Source organism: Populus euphratica, unplaced genomic scaffold (genome assembly GCF_000495115.2).
Source record: "Populus euphratica unplaced genomic scaffold, PopEup_1.0 scaffold510.1, whole genome shotgun sequence".
Classification (NCBI taxonomy): Eukaryota; Viridiplantae; Streptophyta; class Magnoliopsida; order Malpighiales; family Salicaceae; genus Populus; species Populus euphratica.
The window spans coordinates 7,537-17,837 of NW_011500227.1; positions in this window are offsets into that span (position 1 = coordinate 7,537).

A 10,301-nucleotide genomic window follows, 5' to 3' on the forward strand; every position below is an offset into this window, starting at 1 on the left:
GAGATTCGTTACAGTTACATCCCCAACTTTATCTTTTCCTTGTTTACATTTAAGTCGTTTCTTTGCAGCCTTCTGACCGATTGGTCTATCTTGATAAATCAATGGTTCACTATCTTCTCCTAAACTAACAGAATCAGGGGTAGATGGAGTTGATGAAGCTGGACTTGCATTGACATGACCTTTTTGTTTCTTGTTTGACCTTTGATGTTGACTTGCACGCTCAAATTGCCATTTGAGTTCTTTTCTTAAGATAACCCAGCAATGTTCTAGTTGAAATCGTTTGCCAACGTAAGAAGCATACATTTGCCGAGTATCATTAATTTGGTAAATAAATAAATAAATAAAATAATATTAAAATATATGTTAAACAATTTAACATAGAAATGAATATTAACATTACCCTTGATTCTTCGGTCATTCTACTTTGCTGACGATTTTCAATTTGAGTAACAAATCCAACAAATTCACCGACTTCTCTATTCATTTCTTGCCATCTACTTGAAATGCTTATTTGTGAACGATTATTCAAGTTTCCTCCATTATCTACAAAGCAAGCATGTACATGAGCCCAGAACTGTTTTGTTTGTTGTTCAACTCCTGTAATTGGATCCTTGCTTGTATTTAGTCATGCAGAGACAAGTAAACAATCCTCCTCTGGTGAGAAATTTTTACTTCTTTGTGATTTTTTTGCCGAATGGACATTTAAATTCGAGCATGTTAAGTCATCAATTAATTGATTAGAATCACTTGGTTAAGAGAGAATATCTTCTCACTCACTCATAAGAAAGTTGGTAAAAAAGTTTGGAAAATTTGAATTCATCTACATTAAAAAAAAAAACTCAAGTTAAAACCTTACAAGAGAGTATAAAAGAAGCTCACATTCAATGTCTAGCAATTTTGTAGTTTTCATACATGCGAATTAATAATAAGCATTGCCTCCTACTTGTTCTAACATAACAATTTGACCATTTTTTGGAACTAAAATAGAATCGATATACTAGTTTAATTGTATTTTTAAAAAGACAAAATATAATTGACCTCAAATTAAAACAAACAATCAAAAATAAATTTTAAATATGTAACTCTATCTTTTTATCAATATCAACTACCATTATTAATTCCTCTCAATTTTATCAAAGATAACAACATAAATAAAAATTGTCTTTCTTAATCCATATTAAAAACATAAAATAATAAAGAAATAAAACTCATCACAAATATTAAATTAACAACAAAAGGTCTAAAAAATCAAGAGATATAAAAAAAAATAGAAAAAGCTTTTAAACAAGCATACCTTTTAATTTGAGCTAATTAACACAACTGATGTTAATAATTAACCGGAGAATAATTGATTCTTATTTTTTTTAAAATTTGAGAGAAGGGTGAGGCACAATACAAAAATTTAAAACTACAAGTTTTTTCTTCAAGTATTTATAGAAGATTTCTTCTATATTTTTTTTAAAAAATGTTGGCCACCGCCTATAAAAATAGCCGCTGGCCAACAATTATTATTTTGGCCATTTCTACAGTTAAATATAGAAATGGTTGTTAAGTAAACAAATAGCTGTTGGAGCTGCTCTTAACTTATAGGTTAACTTAATTTTTTTTTAATGTAAACATATTTTGTTAATATGTTTTTAAATTAAATTATATAAAAATTAATTTGATATAAACTGGTTTACTTGATAAATTCAAAAACAATTAATAAAAAACCATTTTAATTTTAAAAAATAGATCAACATCTCTTTTAAAATATTAAAATAAAAACACATTAACTCGATTTGAATTAACTTAAGTTAACCTATCAAATTCACTATTTAAATTATGAAATCATGTTAACTCTATAAAAAATAATTAAAAATTATTAAATTCAACTCTCAATCAATCATGTATATTGAATTATAAAATTAAAAATAATACTTAACTAAAAATATAAATTGATTTAACTCAGTATAACTTAGCAAACAGAAATTGTAAAATTGAAACAATATAATAAAAACAAAATTAAAACCATAATATTTAGATCTTCAAACTAGCATCAAGAATGATCCACCGACTTGACTAAATTAAGGATATTCTGATAAGATAGGTACTTATAATTATGATTGCAAGCATGTATAGTCATTATTATTGTTCATGTTACATTGTAGGTTATATTAAGTTTTTAATGTAAAAAAATCTAATAATGTTAACGTGTCTTTTAGAAAAAAAAAACTATATGAGAATTGATTTTATATTAACTGATTGACTTGATAGATTCAAAGACAACTCAATAATCGATAAAAATATAATTTGGTTTAAAAAGATCAGGATGACATCCTCTTTAAAATATTAAAATAACAACATATTAGATTGACTTAAATTAACTCGAGTTAATCTGTCAAATTTGTTATAGATTATGATAACTTTTTAGAAAACAAATAAAAAACTATGATAACTTTTTAGAAAACAAATAAAAAACTATTAAATCCATTTCTTAATTAATTCAATGTTGAAGAATGAAATTGAAAATAAAACATAATAAAAAAATAAGTTAAGTTACCATATATGGATCATAAAAACCAGAATAACTCTATAGAAATGAAATAAATAAAAAATATGAAACTCAATTCTTAATCAATCAAATATTGAAGGGTGAAATTAAAAAAAAATAAAACAATGACATAAAAAACTACCTGAGTCAATTGAACAAACCTGTGATCAAGATTATGAAACTGAGATAACCTCGTAGAATGTAAATTGAAAAACATTATGAAGTCTAATTTTTAATTATCCTAATATTAAAGGATAAAATTAAAAAAAAATCCAACTAAAAAAAGGACAAAAAGAACTCGAGTCAAGTAGCCTAACTCACGACACGAGTTATAAAACTATGATAATCACATAATAAATAAATAAAAATAAATAAATCCCAATCAATCCATTTTTTAAGGATTATTTTTGAGAAACTAAACAAAAAACATAAAATGTTTATCTATCAAGCCTAGGTCAAAAGATCAGGAAGACTCCTTAGAAAGTGATTTGAAAAACATGTTAGAGTTTAATTTTTAATCAATCCAATATTAAAGGATAAAATTAAAAAAAATAGAAAATAATAACATGAGTTAACATGGCTAGCCTATAAAATTGACGACTTTGATTATAAAACTAGAATAATTTCATTGAAAATAAATTATAAAGTTATGTATCTAATAAACGTAATATTAAATGATAAAATTGAAAACAAATCTTGAAAAAATTTAGGACCAAAGTAAAAAAAAAAAAACTTGGTTTTTCATTGTTTATTGCTACAATAAAAAACCATACCCTTTAGGTATATATTAACTAGTTATTTGACCCTTACTTCACCGTGAGTCGGATAATTGTTTTTAGTAAAAATATAAATATGCAAGCTTTTTATTTTTTAAAAATATTATAATTATAAATAAAAAAACTCATGCATACATTTAATTAAGTATATTGAGAATTATTTGTGTTAATAAATACAATAAAGAAGGTGTTAACAGGTCTATTTAACTCATATCACTGCACGTTGAAAAATTATTTTTTTTATAATACAAAAACATTAATGTGTAGGTGCTATTATTACTATATTTTCTGACATTGAGTAAAAAATATATATGTGAATAAAAAAAATTAATGCTTATATATAATAGAATATAATAAAAATAATTTATGTTAATAAAAATATGTAAAATCTCAAGTTAGTTTTTAATGTAGCAAAAGAATAGAGCGATGTTATAATTGCTACTGTGAAACACTATTTTATTGGTTTTTGTATAATAATTAAATAAAAAAGTGTAAAGAAAAGTTTTTTAAAAAATTATAAAAAAATAAAAATAAAAACAAAAAAAATGGTATGATGTGACAAATGCTCAAAGTATAAAAAATAAAAAATAATATTTTTTGCCCAAAACAAAAGTTTAAAGGAAAAACTAAAAAAATATTATTAAAAAATTAAGATAAAAAAGAAATTGTGATAAATAGGCTAATTGTAAAATGATAAAAATGCTAAGTATACATAAAAGAAAATATTTAATAAAAATATTTTTTAATTGAAAACTACAATTTTACCATCATTGCAGTATCTATACAGTAAAAACAATTGGAAAAATTTAACATTATTTCCTCTTAGTATTTATACAATAATAATTTAACTATAAGCGTGGAAGGGTCTGATTGTTTTGTGGAAAGTATATTCCAGAAAAAAGAAAAAAAAATTATTCTTCAAACATTAAAAAAAATTAGTTAATACAAAATATTTTTTAGTTAATTTATAAATAATATTAATTTAATAGAAAAAACCTTGATAAAGAGAAAAAATATTGAAAAATAATTTACAATTTGTTTTTAAAAATTTTTTAAAAATAATCATTGACTTAAATAAAAAATTTGTTATAAAATTGAGTTAAATTTTTTATTTGATCAAAACTTGAAATTAAATAATCTATACCACATTTTTTCTTCAAAAAGAAATTGTTCATTTAAGTTAAAATTATTCTGACTTATCTTGATCATTTTTCTTTTATGAAAAGTAATTTTTAAATTACAATTCATAACTAAGAATTATAATTTGAAAATCATTTCAAGCGTACCAAGATGCCGAATAGAATAGATTTTCCTTTAACTCAATAACAAAAGTATTTTTTATATTAAATTTTGAGTCTATTTAAAATCATGCTGTAATTATTTTTCTAAAATATTTTTTATTTGATAATGTATTAAAATATTATTTTATTATTTTAATTTTTTTTGATATTAGTACATTAAAATAATTTAAAATATTTATAAAAATAATTTGGAGTAAGGAAAATATTAAAAATATTTTTAAAACGCAAAAAAAAAAAAATCAGGCTGAAAACCCTACTCCACAGCTATATGTTTTAAGACCTTAAGCTAACCTCTCCTGAATGATAAAATCACAAATTAATTGCTTGGAACCTCCGCATGATATCCACAGCCACTCCATGATTCAGAAATATACTAAATGAAACAGGTGCACAGAAAAGTTCACAGGCGTCAGACATTGTCACTTATTGTTAGAGTGTAGTAGAAAGTGCTTATTATAGTTGGTAATGCATTTTAGCATGAAAGTGCGGTCCCTCTGCTTATGAATTTTGGTAAGATTTGCCCTGATGCTTCAAAGCTATGCATCCCAAACCCGACGATCATAGTATTATTAGCCATGCAATTTAACTCTTTCAAGCATAGGGGCAAACCTGACCAAAATTCATAAGTGTAAGTGCCCTTAGTCATAGTTCATGTATTAATATTAAAATTAAAAAAAAATGTAGAGGGCTTCGATCGAACCAAAGAATGAAATAGAGTATCTATTAATAGTTTAACATAGTACTAAGTGAGTGTGTAACTATTCGGAAATGTAGTTGTGGTTGTTTTTTAAAGTGTATTTTTTTAATATATTAAAATAATATTTTTTTTATTTTTAAAAAAATATTTTTGATATAAACACATCAAAATAATTTAAAAATACTAAAAAAAAAAGAAGTATAATAGAATCCTAATTGCTGGGTTTCTTAGACTTGTCATTGTCCATGGAGAAGAATACTTTTCCTTTCTACAATTTAAATTTGAAGTCTTTTTCTCTCAATTTTAAGAACAAATTTATGCTATTTTTTCAAGATTCATGGGTAAAGTGAAAAGATTTAGATGAGAAATGATGAATGAATTACTATACATCCATGGGGAGGGATGGAAATCATTCCATCTAAATTAGAAGGCATTGAAAAATAAAAAATAAAAAGTATGAGAGCCAATGCATCGAAATTGGGAGGATTGAAAATTATAAATAAGGGATTTTCCTAACACCTAAGCTCTCATTTTCTATTCATTCCCTCTTACCAATCACAGTGTAATTGATATAAATAGTTTTTACGGTAAAAATAGTTTTTTAAAGTATTTTTTTACTTGTAAATATATCGATGAAATATTTTTTTAATTTTTGATATCAGTATATTAAAACAATTAAAACAATTAAAAATTAAAAATTAAAAAATTAAAAATTTTCTAAACAGTAAAAACAAATATTGCTATATAAATATAGTTTTAAAACCTAACTTCATAGTTAATTTATGAGAAAACTTGAGAGGACTGACTCAACCTTGATTTTTTTAAAAAAATTAAAATAATATTATTTTGATTAAAAAAATTTTATTTAAATAATCAATTAGTAATGGTTAAGTAAACCCTAAGTTTTTAATAGGGTAATTAGAATTTTATTTTTATTTATTTACTTGGATTAATATAAAATTTTAAAACTATTGAAATTCAGAAAATTTGAAATTTTTTAATTTTTATTTATTTTAAATTAATATTTTTTTAGTATTTTCAAATCATTTTAATATACTAATAATAAAAATGATTTAAAAAAAATTAAAAAAAAATATTTTAATAAATTTATTGGCAAAAAATACTAAAAAAAAGCATCTCAATCGTAGCCGAAATAGTGAAGATTCAGCTGTGGCCGAATCAGTCGTCGCTGTCCCCCCTCCCCCCAGCTTTTTCCTCTCTTCTTCCCCGGCCTCATTCTCTTCCCCATCAGACTGACTTTTCATTCTTCAGTCTCAACCCTCGGGAGCTGAAAGCTCCTCACAAAAAAAAACGAAGCAAATAAAGGCCCGAGATCATCTTCCTCTCGGTCACCTTCTAGGCTGTGGTCCCAATCACCATTAATCTCTGCCATGTCTGCCTCTATACCAGAACCATGAACTACATTGGCATGTGATCCTCCTTACTTCGAAGATCTGCTGAGTTTAAAGGGACCATGGTTTTTGCTTGGAAAAGCACAAGTTTTGATCGGATGCAGGGGCATGAAAACTTTTACAGCGGATGAAACCAGCATCGTCAAGATTAGTAGCAACTTAGCTACTTCCATGCACCATGAGCATGCATCCACAACCGGTAACGCGCGCCTCTTCCAGTTCCAGCAGCAGTACAACACCCTTTCAGGCATCAGCAGGGGCGGAGGTAGCCAGTTACACCAGCTCCTCCATTCCCTGAACAACAGATAAAAGAGAAAACACAAGATTACTTAACAGGGGGCCAAAATAATATAAAAAAATATTTATTTTTAATTTATTATACATAAATTGTAACAATAAAAAAAATTGCATAATTTAGTTTTATTCAAATAAATAACTACAAACATATGACGATCTTTGTATAAAATAAAAAGTTTAAAACAATACCACATTGAGTCGAAGCTATGAAGTTAATGTCATCTTCATAATGTATTCATCACTTTAATTTTGCTGGTCTTTGTACCTATCAAATATAAATATAGAAAATATATAAGAAACATTAGTTAAAGCTATATATTATTTATGTTTGATAAAACTTAGAAATAAAGTAAAAAATAATAAAAAAAATAAATCTTACATATTTAATTTAATTGTGCTCGTCGTTCTTTCATGGAGTAGAAATCATCGATTATCATATCAATTGTGAATCTTTCAGCAATTTCTTTTTCTATATAGACAATCAAATAATTTACAAGAAAATCATCCTCCATCCTATTGCGAAGTCTTGTTTTAACAATCTTCATCGCTGAAAAAGCTCGTTCAGTTGTTGTTGTTGAAATAGGAAGAGTCAAAATAAGCCGAATCAACCTGTCAATGAGTGGATAAATTGTTGATTTTTCAGTTTCAACCAATCCTTGACATAAATCAGCAATCGATGACATATTCTTTAACTTTCGATGATTGGGCACATCAAGCTCATAATGCTGCAACTGAAATCTCAAATGAGTTTTTTCTTGGTCAGAAAAGTCTTCAGGATAGAACTTGTCAACAAGTAAGCATATATCTTCAACACTGAATAATTTATAGTTATTTTTAGGATCTAAAGCTGCGCTCAACTTAAGAAGCTCAATCGTCTGCTCATTGAATCTATTATTTAGCTCTTGCAACTGTTGATCAATGATAACTGTAAATATATCAACTCGATAGTGATGCTCAACTGTTATTGATTTTGTTTTACGACGAGATCGTCCCACACTAGAAAAACAAGCATCCATATCAGGAACTTCAATGTCTTGATGCTTACAAAATGATGTCACTTCTTCTAAAAGAGTTTCCCAGCCATCATCTCTTAACTTCTGAATTAAAGTCTTTGTGGTAGTCACCAAATACATAGCATTTAAAATGTCTTGAGATTTCTGTTGCAAAGTTTGGCAAAGCACATCAGTAATTCCCATAACATTCTTCCTTATATGCAAGATGAATGCAAAATCAAATGACATTAGCAACTTAAATGAAAAGGCCACATCACCACGTTGAGAATAAGTAGATCCATCTAAAGAGATGTTTTCAAGAACCAAGCAAGTTGCCCCATACATTTTTATCAAACTGCAAATGGATTTGAAGTGTGAACTCCATCTGCTATCTCCAGGTCGTTGCAAACCACCTACTTGATTAACTCTTTTACCCATTTCAATCTCACCAATATCAATTAAATGTTCAATTGTAGCTGCTTGAAAAGCCCGTAATTCATCATTACGCTTGCAAGAAGCACTAACAATGTTAATAATAAAAATCAAGTTCTGAAAAAAAGTGTGAACATCAGAAATTTCTCTAGCTGCAGCAATAAGAGCCAATTGTAATTGATGAGCTAAGCAATGTACATAATATGCATAAGGGCAATTATTAATGAATAAAGCTTGCAATCCATTCCACTCTCCACGCATATTACTAGCACCATCATACCCTTGGCCTCTAATATTTTGAACATCAAGATTGTGATGAGATAAAACAAAGGAAATCTCTTTCTTAAGAGTTGAAGCAGTTGTGTCTTTGACATGAACTATATCCAAAAATCGTTCTCGTATAAATCCACTTCTATCAACAAACCTAATAACAAGGGCCATTTGCTCTCTTCTAGATTCATCTTGAGTTTTATCAACAATTAAGCAGAATTTTGCATCACCAATCTCATGATGAATTGAAGACTGAACATTTCTAGCAAAGACATGCAAAATTTCCTTTTGAATTTGATGCGAGGTGTATTTAGCATTTTGTGGAGCATTATCCAAAACAAGAGCACCTATTTGTTCATTATATGATGCTAAAAGTTCCAACATTTCAAGAAAATTAACTCGATTTTTTTATTCTGGATGTTCATCATGTCCTCTAAAAGCACATGCTTGAAATGTAAGCCAACAAACAATATCTATTGAAGCTTTAACACGTAGTCGATTATTTAGAATTTCTTGAGTAGTTTGCCTCTTAACTACCTTCTCAATATGACATGACTGATTTTTTAAATTTTCCAAGCACCTGGTAGCAAATCTATGAGTTGAATTTGGACCTTTTCCCATATGAGTTAAAAAAGCACATCGTTCCCCATCATTAACTTTCTTCCAACAATTGAATCCTTTAACAATAAAAGTGTCTGATCCTGGCTTTCCAGATGACTTATTTGAAATAAATAACAAGGAAAACAAAATGCAGTATTTTTCTCTGAATATTCAAGCCATGGATAACTTTTGAACCAATGAGATTGAAATCGACGAGGATGTTTTTTACCAGTCAGCGGATATTCAGACATCAAAGGTTGATATGGCCCCAAATTAATGTATGCCCTTCTAATTTCATCTTGTTGATTAACCGGGTATTCCCAAATTTGAGGACGATTGCTTGGATCTCTAATCAGATGAGCAATGTCGATTGTAGTAGGAGGCTGCTCATTAATCAATGCAGGTTCTTCATAAACTGAAGCACATTGGGGTTGTTCAACCATAACTTCAACATTACACATTTAAGTTGATTCACTAGGCTGTGAGTTATCAATATTTTTCCTCTTTTTCTCAAAAAAGGAATCAATTCTTCTTATTTTGTTCGTGGCTCAACCTAAAATCAAAACATTATAAATTTTTATTGTTTTCTATTTAAAAAATAAATAAAAATAACAATATGTTGAAGCAATAATTAGAAACCAAAATTAAATTTTTACACGTAAACCACACTAACATATGAAAGCAAAATTATTAAAAAAAATTGATATATAAAAGCATATTTAACATAAAAAATAGGATTACCGGTTCCTAAAAAAAAACTTACACTAAATCAAAGTTGGGTATACGCTCTTCAAAGAACTCAATTTGGCTAGAAAAATCGTGTCTAATTGTATATTGAACCTGGTGATAGTAAGGTATACGTGAGAAAAAATTGATAATTTTAGTGGCTCTGCTAAAAACAAAACATAGAAAATCCAAGCATAATCAAAACAAACAAACCCATAAAAAATATCCAATTAATGAGAAAAAACAACATCCACTGTAACAAGAA